We start from the raw sequence: 12,702 nt of genomic DNA on the forward strand, positions 1-12,702 counted from the left end.
CGCAGACCAAAATCACCATCCTTCCTCTTCCTCTTCACCCAGATCCTCTGCCTCTAGGGTCAGCGCCGAGTAGCCAGGATGCCACACATCTTTCCAGAGCCCCACACATCACCAGCCACAAAGCAAAAGGAGATTTTGGGATTTGACTCAGACAGTTTCCTCGCCTCCACAGAGCCTACAAGGGTTTAGTTTTGGCCCCAGATCCAAGGTGGCCCCAAACCAAAGCCCCAGATCGCCCCACCTCCCTACCACAGGCCTGCAGTCTCCACAGCATTGATTTGTCTCTGAATTTGGGGCTGGGCCCTCCTCTGGCATCCCAAACCTGGAAACCAAGCAAGGAGTGAAGCAACCCTACCCATGTAATGGGTGAACAGGAGCAGAGCTCTGCATTTATTGCTTAAGTAGTTGGAAATGATTGTAATGCAGCCAGATTTATTTCTTATATACAGTGGTGGGCTTATTAAACTTCCAAAGGAGCTCTTTAAGCTGTCATTTGGGGTTTAATTGCAGAACACAACTACCTGCTGCTACAAGGTGGCTACACACCAGTCTCCCTCTCACACACCCGGTTCTTCTGCTCAGGAGGAGAAGATTCCCCAAAAGCACAAAGGGTTAAAACCGGCCTGCCTCGTCCAGTCCACCCCCACCTCCCCCAGTTTGCAAATGGTAGAAAGGAAAGGATTAGGGAGGAGAGATTTATGGGGTAGCCCATCACCGAGCCTCAGTTCGCACTTTGATGCTGGGGGACAGCCCCTCTCCAACAAAGGGGCCGTAAAGCATGCCCACCGGTGAGCCATCTACCGGGGGGAGCCAAATCCCTCCTTGGATTATTAGGGGCTCTGTGAGTCCTTGGGAAGAAAGGCTGCACCTTTTTTATTGCCGCGTTATTAATAAAGAGCTGGTGAAATACTTACTGCTGCTCCGTAAATCTTCCCAGGGCAGCAGTCGGCTGTGCAGACGTTGGGGCTGGAAGGAAACGGAGGGGCCGCTGGGCCTGACCTGCAGCCCCCATCCCCGCCACGGTGTCTCTGGACAGCCCAGCCCCATTCCCAGCTGGCCGCATGCAGGGATTGTCCTCGAGGCCTGAAGTCCCCTGAGGTGTCCTCTCATCCCTGGGGTGCTGCAGATGAAGCTGTGCCGCAAAGGTCCCCAGCTCTGAGCCACCACCAGGCTGGTGGAGTGGCCTCACCTTCAAAACATTATTTTGGCCCTTATATACATATTATTTTTTTATCAGTGGAGGGAGGAATTCATGGACGACCAGAAGTACCACCTTTAAGGTGAAAAATGGCAAAAAAACACAAAACCCTGCTCACTTGAAGGTGACAAAAGCCATGATGGAGGCCAGCACCCAGCTCCTTGCACAGCCCAGGGCGCAGCTGCCCCCTGCCAGCACCTGCTTGGAGCAAACACCCCAAAAAGCCCCGAGTGCCGAGCCCCAGGGCTGGCTGCCTTTCAGGAACAACAAAAATAAACAGGCCCCCGTGACTACCCACAGCATCCAGCCCACGACAACAGCAACAAAAGTTTCCTTCCTAATTTCAGCTTCTGGTCATAAAATTTTACTTTCATGTAACAGCATGATATCTGCACAACTGGAGCAGGGGTTTTTAATAAAAGGCAGAGTTGATGTAATATCCAAGCCAAGGTGTTTTTATAAGCCAGAAGAAGAGAGACAGAAACACAGAAGGAAAATAATTTTCTTGAATTCCTTCCAGAAAGGAATTTTATTTAGATTTGCTTCAACTGTACTGAAATTCTCCTTCCTCTTGTTGCAGAGGTTGTTCCCCGTTAAAAGCTGTCCCTCTTAACCTGTGCATTAATGCTGGCAAATCCAAGCTCCTCATTTCTCCTTGCCTCTCAGCCCTAGCTGTTGTAAAATGTTTGCATGCTGAGGAACTGAGCTGCCAGCACGTGTGGAGCTGTGGCCCCATTGCCCCAAATCCCAAAGCAGCGTAGTGCAAAGAGGAAGGTGCAAAGTGTATTTCACCCGGCAAGCCCAGGACAATCCTCCTGCAGGGAAAATTCCTCCCTCATCCCAAGGCACTACAAGGAACGTTTTATAAGGCCTGTTTTGGGGCTGGACCTGACCTGCCTTGCCTGACCTGAGCTGCTCCCGGCACCGTGTTCACCCCCGAGCCTGCTCTTCCCACACCCATGAGGATGTCCCAAAACATGAGGTCTGAGCAGAGAATAACGTCTGCTGAAGGGCCAGAAACAGCTCTCAGCTCAGTGAAAAATTACTTCCCAGTGCCCCCCGCTCTGGGGATTTTACAGGGGAAGATGGATCTTCCTATCTGTTTTCCTTTCTTCTTCGTTTTTCAACTCTTGACCTACGCTGTGAACAGAAACCTCCCGAGCGCGAGCCTTCGGCAGAGGAAATGCTTCCTGCAGTTCATTTGTCTTCGGTGCTCTGCACAGCTGAGACATGTGGGGCTGGAGCCTCATCTGCCTCCTCCCTGGCTGCCTGGAGGGCAGGACTGGCAGCCCATTAGTGGGGATGGCACCGGCCATCCCTCAGCTGCCCCTTTGCAAGCAGGCAGCAAGAATCAGAGCAGCCTTGGGTGCACTTTCATGCGACATGGAGCCCCAGACAAATAGAAGTGGGTGCATTTTAAAAAAGAAGAGGTTTGGGTGCTCACCTGGGCATGAAGAACCAGACCTTCAGCTGTCTCAGACAATGGGTGCATCGGCATCAACTGACCCCACTGACAGCTGGTGGGAGCTGGAGCCGGGATGGGCATTTTTGGGCATGGACCCTAGGTGCTGTCCCCAGGCAGTGGTGCAGGTCCCACACAGCTGCTCTTGTTCACTCATTTGGCCACCCCACCCCAAAACGTCCCTTCTCTAAGGTTAGGGCATGAGACGAGACACAGATTTCAGACACAGATTTCAAATGCCTTAAAATCCACAATTCCCAGCCCAAGGTTCAAGGGCAACACATTGCCACAAGGTGTTCTTGCTCCCAGCATCACTCATGGTCACTGGAAACCACAGCAGCAGGACGATGGGGGAAAGACTCAGTGCTGGCACTTGGGCCCACAGCTCTTGTCCCTTCTCAGCTGGACGATCAGTAGAAATGTCCTTGCGTGGTTTTCTGCTGTCTGACAGCTGCTGAGGGGTTGCACAAGGTGGGGGCTTAGGTAAGTCCCCTGGATGGACTTCCCACAGCCAGGAAAGGAGGCTTCAAGTGTGTATTTAGGGAGGGAGAGGGGCAGAATCTGAAGACCCCTTTGAGATGTCAGTGCTACGGCTTCTATCGTGGACTCGGCTGCCCATTTGAGAAGGAGGAAATGTCAGTCCCAAGTTTACAAGCTGGGCCTGTCTCCTTAGAAAAATAGAAATCAAGAAAATAATCTTTACAGGACAATTTGTTGCTTTCCGTGCAGATTTGGGAAAGCCAATCTGCCCAGGCTACAGGGCAGCTGTGGAAATGGCCATGGCAGCATCCTGGCCGCTCTGTCCCCTTTCAGCAAGAAGGTTCCTGTCGGTTTACAGCAGCCCGTGCTCCAGGGGAAAAACAACTGCTGCTGTTATTCTTTATGAAGGCAGCAAGAGGGCTGAATAGGAGAGGCCGCATCCAAAGCACAATATGAGTTGAAAGAGACATCCAAGCTCCGTGGCACTAGATAAAACAAAGCGCACACACACAAAAAAAGAACAAAATGCTGAAATATGTATTTCTTGTGGGTATGAATAGAACCGTCTCTGTTTGCCTTGGAGACCGGGGGAAGGAGGCCAAGCGGTTTAATCTCAGCAGGTATTGCTTTTCAGTACAGAGCAATGTAAAGACCTCCTGCCAGGCCTTCCCACCCTGCTCCCTGATGGCTGGCAGAAGGGCCAGGGCCGCTCTGCAGCCAGGTAGGAGCTGCACTGTGCCCATCCCGTGCCCGTGTCAGCAATACCAGCACCCCCAGAGGGTCAGGGCAGCAAACCAGCCCTTTCCAACAGCTCTACCCTGCCTTCGTCCCCTTCTCCCCATCCTGCTCCCATCGCTGGGACCACCTGGCCGACAGCATCTGCACCTGGGACAGGACTCCTCTGCTCACAAGACTGGGGACAATCCTGCTCTCTCAGCCCTGCCCATCTCAGCAGCAGCGAGATCCAATGCAGATGCTGGTTAGCAGGAGTGTGTGCCACCTGCCGTGCCAGGACAAAACACTTAAAGGTTTCCTAAAAGCCAGCGTCACGTCAAAGCTGTGGCATCTACATGCACCTTGGACAGCCACCCCTTGCTGTTCTCAACAGAGCTACACCAGCCTCTGACAAACACAGGATGCATCTCGCGACAGATCGGTTGTTTTAGCAGTATCCTGTTCCCCAGCTATAATTTAGGAAGCTAATTTGCAGCCTGGAAAGCCACCGGCCAGCAATTCGCAGAGTCTGCACACAGTTTGCAGCCTGTCAGGCTCCCCCATCCCTGGGCATCCATCACTCTCACACCTCGCTGGGAGTGATGCTGAAATAACAAGCGAGACCCTGCAGTGGTGCTGAGACCCCCAGCTGTACACGGGGACAGCTCTCAGGCAAATAACCTGGTTGGGATGAACATTTCCCTGCTCCCACGGTGGGTAAATTCGGGTTTTGAGCTCAGGGTGGCCTCAGGGATGGGGACAGAGCTGCAGAAATGGGCTGGGTGGCTGCGAGCCTGATGCCTGTGCCCCCTTTTTGGAGCACGAGGCCTGTTTGCTGCCTGCGCAGACATTCAAAGGGAAGAAAACATTACCAGATCGAAGGCTTTTAATCTTCCCCGACTGTCTCTTTGTTTCTGCTGTAGGAGGAGTGACGGGAAAAGCAGCTGGCCAGGCGCGGGGTCTTCGCAGCGGGACCTCGCCTGATAGCACGGCACCGAGAGGGGTTTTCACCTGACGCTGGAAACAATGCCATCCATAGAAGCCCACATTGTTACCTTGACATTTGGAAGCAATTACCTGCATGTTATGTAAAACTTTTATTAAACGACTGGAGAAATTCGGTAATGTGTTAATCATTGGTTGAATGACATCTGCTTAATACCAGAGATTTTTGAACTGCAGGAGAAGGGTTCAGCAGTTCAGAATGATTACCAAAACATATTGCTCCTTTTTTCGTTCTCCTACGTGTTAATTTTTCAGATTTATTATCTTAGGCTCCTGCGTCTAGTATTTTCACTACATGTCAACATCTGTTATATCTCTGCATTTCACAGCTCTTTAGTCTTTGCCCCATGAAGCCTTAGGCACTCGGATGAGAGACGCAGCCAGCTCTAACCCAGGGCTTATGCAATTTTCCAAACTAATCCAAAGGACAATTACCAGGGAAATTTGGTTCAGGGAAGCACTTCTGGCATCAAAAAGGGATCAGTAGATGGACTCAAACCCAAAGAAACCGGTCAGGTTTAGAGACAAACTTGGCTGTCAGGACGAGACTTGGGAAGTCTGGGGCGCTGTGAGGCTGCTGCTCCTCGAGAACGTGTGGAGGGTGGAAACGTGTCATGGAAAGATGCTTGGCCCCTTCCCACTCTGGTTATTTGATCAGGCAGACCCAGAGTCACTCCGTTCATACAGCATGTGGTGAGATCCTCTGGGGATGCTTGTCCTTTTGAGAGGAAAGAGGGGGGATCCTGTGCAAGCCATCAGGGCTCTGTAACGCGTTTGGTGCCAACGTGTCTGCGGGGATCTAGAAATTAATGCCTAGGAGAACGGCTGCCCTGTGTGGATGGGGAGAGACCCACCAAACACCCATGTGCAGTCTCTTTCTGTGGCACTGCTGTTTCTCCTGTGGGTCCACCAAAGCCTCTGGTTCCTGCCTTCCTCCAGGCTGCCTCATCACCCTCCCTGCATGGAGGAGCTGTCCTGGTTTAACACTTCTCTCTGAGGCAAGGCTCTGCAGGTGACTTTGCTGCAGGTCGTGCACATCCCAGTGGCACCCAGATCTGAAGGGTCTGTGAGCAGCCAAACTGCTGGCATTGGGATGGGCAGGGGCACACACTATGTCCTCTGAGCTGCTCATCCTGGCAGTGACGTTCCTGTGTCCCAGCAGTGACATTCCCATGTCCTGGCAGTGATGTTCCTGCACTCTCCTGGTGATGGAGGGTCCTGGAGCCATCCGCAGTGCTGCTTCGTGGCACATTGTGTTTTTTCCTGGATAAAAAACAGTGGCTCCAAGAGACAGAGCATTGCCCCATAGCCCAGGGTGCTTGGAATAGGATGGGGACCAGCACGCATCTATGCTGGATGGGTGCAAGAACAAGCAGCTGCCCCCAGACCATCCAAACCTCTCCTAAGGAGAGAAAGGAGAACTACAGGGTGTCCCACTGGGCTTGTATTGGGCTTAAAAGGTGTGCTGGCCCTGCACTCTGACTTTCATCCTGTCTATATTAAATATATGGACGTGCCAAAACGGAGCAGCGCTGCGCAGGCCAGCTGAGGGCGGGCGGTTGTTGTAGGATGTGGGTCAGGAGCAGCAGGAAGCAAGGAGCAGCAGCGCCTCTCAGGGCACCCGTCCTCGGAGCCCTTGTAGAGAGAGTTCACAGTAATATGACTTAATAGAAAGTCTTTTTGCAGGTAATTTCCATGCGCTGGGCTGGATCATGTTCCACAAGAAACGCACATTATATACGAGCCAAACACTTTCGACTCCCAGCCGTCAAGCTGCGCTTCTAATTTATGCTTTTTTTATTATTTTGTTCCCTCACCCATGATCTGTCCCCCTCCCCAATAAAAATTACAGCTTCCATTTATCATTCTCTTCTGAGGGTTGCTATAAATTCAGCCGTGCCTCGTCTCCACCGAGGAACCTGCTTAACGCAACGCAAACGTCCCCTCCGCCTCCCTGCATAGGCTGCGTTATTTCGGCAGCCTTACACATCCCCTTCCTGCATCCTCTTTGGGAGGAAAAAAATAACAAAATAATAAAAACAAACAAAACAACAACAACAAAAAAAAATCTTGAAAGGCCATCTCTGAAACCACAGAATGCTTGGTACTACACGCAAATAAGGCTCGTGGTTTCTAAAGGGGAGCTTCCTGGTTTATTAGAGATGCTTTCAGTAATTAGCAACAGCTTGGGAGCCAGGGCAGTGACACTTGCTGCCCTCTGAACCCCAGGAGCAGGGGTCATTCAGGAAGGCTTGTGTTGGTTTTGCTTGCAGGCCCTTCTGTAGCTGTGACTTGCCCAGGGCTTGCACTGGTTTTTGGAAGCTCGCAGAGGGGCAAGCGTTCAGAGGTCTGCTTTCTGTCGTCGCAGTGCTGGGAGCCTGAAAACGCTTGTTCTTCCTGACCTCCCTCCTGGTTTGCTGTGGGAAGACAAAGTAATAAAAGAAATCACAAAAACGCTGGGATGGCTGTATTTCCCCCAGGTCCAGGGTCTGTCCTCCGACAGTGGCAGGGCACCTCCGCGGGGAGCTGAAATACCTCGGGGTGCTTCAGGCAGCCCTGGGATGTGCTGCTCGCTTCAGCAGAGCCTGGCTCCAGCCCTGAGTTCGTGCCAGGAGCTGGCTGGGACACGGGCTCTGTCTGAAAAAAGCGCTGATGGAAACAAAAGATTTTCCTGCTTGTTGCGATTTGTTGAAAAACAAACAGAAAACCCTCCTTTTCTCCATTTAGAGCACAGAAAACCAAAGTTTAGAGAGGTCTTCCCATGGAGAGGAGAACAAGGGGCACCCCGTGGCCTGACCTCCTCCCCTGCAGGACACCCTGCCCTGCCCCTCTCCAGGTCAGGGCTGCTGTGGGTGCTTTCAGCCCTGGATTCAAGGAGGAAAACAAGGAATTTTTGCAGAAATTCCTAGCAAGCTGCTTCCAAGCCTAAGAAGAAACACAAGGAGGGAAGAAGATTAACACCTTATGTGCAAACCTAGCCAATGGCAAGAATTTTTGGGAGAATGTTTTGGACTCTTTTTTTAAGACTCAGCCCTTAAAGATGCTGCTCTTCACTCAGAAATGACTTTAAAGTGCTAAGCTCTGGCAGTAGTTCTCCTAATGCACAAATGTGTGACCTTGGATGACACCAACCTGCCAAAAAAGCAGGGAAAAAAAAGGTGTTGCTGATATTTATTTATTTTATGCTCTGATTCCTCATTCATCATCAGGTAAATTTGCTCTTGGCAGCGCCGGCAACTTCCTCAAACGCAGCCAAGGTGACCACTAAAATTAGCATCAAATCCCAATAACGCTTTACATCATGTGCACGTTATTTTTCACTGGACATAAATTGAGAGGTGTTTTGCTTTTGTTTTGGCTCCTGGGGGGGCAGGTCGTTAATCCGGGCAGCGGTCCACGCTGGGGACGGGACCGGCCGATGCGAGCGACTCCAAGCGTCCAAGGGAAATTTCTGTTCCACTGGAGACATTTTCTAGGTCCTTGCCAAGACGAATTACTAAAAAGTCTGAAGAAACAGCACTGACTGAGCCCTCAGACAGTAAAACATAATTTTCATCCTCTCTCATAAATTTTTGCTTAATGAAAAGTCCTCGAGGAGCGCATTTCTCTGTCAGAGCCAAGGAAAACAACCGTGTGCGTGGCTGAGCAGCACCGATAGCCGTGAAGGCGAACAAGACTTCACGTGTCCCGCTGTTATTAAACATCTGCACCGAAATTCCTCGTGGAGACCTCCCTGTCACCCCGGGCAGGAGAGCACAGGGACCATGAATCCATTGCTTGCCACATCCCTGTCATCCCCAGGCACAGTTCTGAGCTAGAGAAGGGACACGAGGCAGGTGACCCTCCCGGGGGGTGCAGCTGGGTGCTCCTGAGGTCGTGGCGTGGTGCAGGGATGCTCACAGCTCCCTGGGGCACGGTGCCAGGAGAGGCGTTTGCAGAGCTCCAGTAGGTCAGGGGGAAAAAAAAAATAAAATCAGATGTGATGATGACCCTTACTAAAACAAACAAAAAGCCACCACCACCACCGCAACAACAAAACTCCAAAATCTAAGGAAAAAGCCCAAAGCCAAGCAGGTGCAGCCGCACTAGAGGGCACTGCTGCCTGCCAGGAGCCCAAAGCTGGCGGCGGAGTGAGGATCTCCCTGCACACTCTTCAGCTTCCCATGGTGCTGGGTGCAGGCTGCAGTGCTCCACCTCATGCAACAGGCAGAACTGAATTAAAAATTTAATTAAAAAATAAAATAATAAATAAAGAAAAGATACATTTTTTCATGTTTCAACCCGTAAACACTCGGCCCTGTGCCAGGTTGGAATTAGCCAGGACAATTTCTGGGCTGGAGGTGGCCAGACCTCAGCAGGGTGCAGCAGGGCTGCCTGTCCTGCTCTGGATTTCTCCCTTGCAGGTGTGAGTCGGCTGGGGATTTGGCATCAGAACGATGAGAAGCAGCCCTAGGAGCACAGGGAGGCAGCTCCACGAAGGGCTGAAGGCAGGAGAGCAGTGGAGCAGGTTTCCACAGACCAAACAAAACTAACTCGCTAAACAAACTAAATGAGAAAAACAAAACAAATGCAAAAAAAAAAATGCATTTTTCTCGGGGCATAGCACCACAGCACAGGGGCTGCTGTGAGGATGCAGCCCGGCCCTGGCAGCGAGCAGTGCGGAGCTGATGCTGCAAGAACAGAGGGGCAGAGGCGAAATCCCACGCTGGAATTTGGCCAGGACCCCGGGGCTCACGCTCCTGGCTCTTGCAGGAAGTGCCGCAGGACTTGTAACCACGAGGTGGTCAGGATTTGGGTTTTACATCATACCTATTTGTAGGGGAAGAGATTAAAGGCCTTGCAGACTCTTACAAAATCCCTGGTAGCAGCGGCTCTGGTGACTGGAGTCAAATCAGTTCCAGACTGAGACCTTCCATTCGTGGAGACCTGCTAGGGAAAAAAAAGGGGAGAATATTTCATTTGTCTCCCTGAAACAGTGATTTCCACCAGGACCTTTGTGGTCAGTAAGGACCAGGGCTCTGTGGGCTCTGACACAGCTTGGGGCAGCCTCACCCTGGGGCTCGCACCCACCCATAGCAGCAGAGGGACCAAAAACCCTGATTTACACCCCAAAGGCACCTGTGCCACCCCCACAGAGCATCCAAGTCTTCCAGGAACCAGCGGGACCTGGCAGGAAAGACACCACCTTGAAACACCCTTCAGAAAATGCTTTTTTTTGGTTGTTGTTTCCTGCAAGTCGGAGTGCTTCTGGCAGGAAAGCACAGGCAGAAGAAGGAGCGAGGTCTCTCCTGGAAGCCACCTGCTCCCTCTGCAGGGCTGGGAGCCCAGAGGAGGCTTTTTGGGCAGGGGGACCCGGCAAGGGTTGACTCCTGCCTCCCTGCAGCCCCACGCACCCCTCATCCCCTGCAAGCAGATCCTATCTGCTAGAGATTTATTTCCAGTCTTCTTTTCAAGACATGATGTCAGGATTATAATAACCTGACTAAGGCAAACACAACAGTAATTCCATCCAGAGTTTATCAGTTTCCTTTTTCTCCTCTTGTCTTGACTAATCATGGAACAGAGCGATGGAAAAGTCCTGTTAGACCAACCTGTCCCCCGGCCAAGGCAGGACCGATCTGTCCATCCACCGTCTTGTGTTTCATCCAGTCTATTTTTGAAAAAATCCCCAGTGACAGGACTTCTTGAATCACAGGAGCGAGAAATGGAAAAGACCTATTAGATCATGCAGTCTGTCTCCTGGCCAGTGCAGGCTGTTCCCTGCAGCCCAGTTTTCAGCGTTTCAGCTTCCACCTTTCTTTCCCCTGGGAGACCATTCTGCTGGCTAGCAGCTTGCACACTCAGGTTTGCTTGATGTCATGCTGGAAAGCAGAAACGGCCGACGCTGGCCTCAGCTGACTGAACGCACTTTAACCCCGAGCACCCAACGGATGAAGGCAGGGCAAGTGACCAAGCACAGCAAAATCTCAAAAGTCAAAGGTTTGGGGCAGGGACAGCGAGATGCCACCGGCCCAGCCACCCCACACTGGTGCCCACTGGGTGATGGGCAACGCTGCAGCCTTGTGGAGGAGCCCAGCCCAGTAAGGGAAGAGATGGAAACATCCAGCCCAATCCAACCCTGGGGCAGCGTGGAGCTTGCACAGGTCCTGCACCCCAAGCAGCCCAGCTCTGTGCCTCGGAGCAGCACAAAGGGACCCCAGCCCCCTTTTCTGTTCCTCACCCACCGTGCAAATGGATTTTGTGCAAGCAGAGGGTGGTAAATTATTTACGAGCTTCTCATTTCCTTGCCCATGCTGACTCCTGCTGGCACTGCTGCACCAAGACCAGGCACAGCTTGTTTCAGCTGCTGGGACAGGACCTGCCCTGCTCAGCCCCTGTGCTCCACTGGGCTGACTCCATGCTGGGGGCTAGCAAACAAGGTGGATGGGCCAGCCACAGGTAGGCTAATGAGCTCAGCAGCATCACCGTTAATTGTTTTGTAGGTGGAAACAACACACACCTGCCTGCAAACATCCCCACCTGCCTGCCTGCAGCACACCTGTGCCTCCTTCATGCCCACACCATGCACACCTGCAAAGCCTTGTGCAAAACCCTCAAACCCAATGTGCTGGGGGCTCTCACAGGTGCTGGGGGCTCCCACAGGGGCTGGGTGCCCTCACCCTGCCAGGGAGATCGCAGCCAGCGTGCACGAGCCAGGAGGTGCCTCCCTCCAGCCCCTCTCCCTTGCAGCGCGTGGTTCTCGGCTCTACCCCAGCCTTATCTGCCTCGAGTAATCAAAAATAATTGGTTGCTCCCCAGTGGACTGATCTAATAGCAGTACGAATAAAGTTATTTTGAACAGTTGTTCATGAGTTCATCTCCTGGAAAGCCTCAGCCCCAGCTGTTGCTGTGCTTTTGATTAAAAAAAAAAAAAAAAAAAAAAGTATATATATATATATTAAACTCAACCCGGGGATTATCAGGGCTAAGCACGTCCCAGCCCTCCCTCCTCCCAGTGTCAGGTGCCCGGCCGGGCTATAAACCGCTCTTTGTGTGCAGCTCCCTCACCCCTTTCTCTCCGAATTGGCACGGGCTGGCTGAGATTTGGCACCTCTCCGCGGCGTGCCGACCGCGGGGCTGCTGGCAGGGCCTGCACGGCTCGCTGGTGCCCGGGGCTGGCGCGCGCGCCGCGGCAGAAGGTTTATCATGCAAATGGTCCCCGGGGCCTCTGGCCAAGTCCATTTGTTAATGGTCAAACTATGGGAAGCCGTTTGGGGAGCAGCAAATTGAATTAAGCACGACTGGGGGAAAGGGAGGGCGGGAGCCGGGTCTCTGACCGCTCTTCTGTCCAGCAAGGGTTGGGGAATGGTGAGGGGGGTGTGTGGGGACACTGTGACAGCAGGGACCCGCCGTGAGCAGGAGCACAAGCTCACACCCATGCAAGCTTAGGGATGGGCAGAAGCGCAGCACAAGGCAGGGCACATCACTGGAGAAAATTGGGGTCAGCTTCATGTCCGTGGATCCTCCCTGTCACCACACAGCCCACGTTGGGTGCTGACCATGTCGCCCTCCCTGCTGCATCCACCTCCTTGCCCCCAGCAGCCTGCACAGGAGCAAAGCGTGGGATTTTCCCAGCAGTCACAGAGCCACAAGGCATCACCCCAAAGCAACAAGCATCACTCGCACCCTGGGGACAGACCCAGGGATGGCTCCTGTGGGGGACACAGGGACACCCACCTGGCATATGCCTGGCCTGCGGGTGAGCACGGTGCCCATCTCCTGCTCCTACTGCCACCCCAACACAGGGTTTGCTGCCCTAGAGAGAGGAAAGAGACAATACAGAAGAGTTTCACACTTAACTTTC

At 52.6% G+C, this 12,702-nt stretch overlaps 2 long non-coding RNA genes across 9 annotated transcripts; one reads left to right on the forward strand and one right to left on the reverse strand.

The window, feature by feature from the left end:
- The first annotated feature begins 4,008 nt into the window (after nt 1–4,008).
- On the forward strand, nt 4,009–5,645 carry LOC311445127. The gene is made up of 2 exons (XR_014698228.1): nt 4,009–4,567; nt 4,778–5,645. It is a non-coding gene; the product is annotated as an uncharacterized lncRNA (long non-coding RNA).
- Nucleotides 5,646–6,564: 919 nt separating this feature from the next.
- On the reverse strand, nt 6,565–11,304 carry LOC311445126. Of its 8 annotated transcripts, XR_014698226.1 has the most exons (6): nt 11,084–11,295; nt 10,451–10,720; nt 9,669–9,788; nt 9,123–9,404; nt 7,395–8,799; nt 6,565–7,276 (listed from the first exon to the last, which is right to left on the reverse strand). It is a non-coding gene; the product is annotated as an uncharacterized lncRNA (long non-coding RNA). The 8 variants fall into 8 exon arrangements; XR_014698222.1 differs by having other exon boundaries at nt 6,565–8,799; nt 9,123–9,308; nt 10,451–10,542; nt 11,084–11,304; XR_014698223.1 differs by having other exon boundaries at nt 6,565–8,799; nt 10,451–10,542; nt 11,084–11,304.
- Between the last annotated feature and the right edge of the window lie 1,398 nt (nt 11,305–12,702).

The sequence above is a fragment of the Aythya ferina genome (assembly GCF_964211825.1).
Source record: "Aythya ferina genome assembly, chromosome: 15".
NCBI lineage: Eukaryota > Metazoa > Chordata > Aves > Anseriformes > Anatidae > Aythya > Aythya ferina.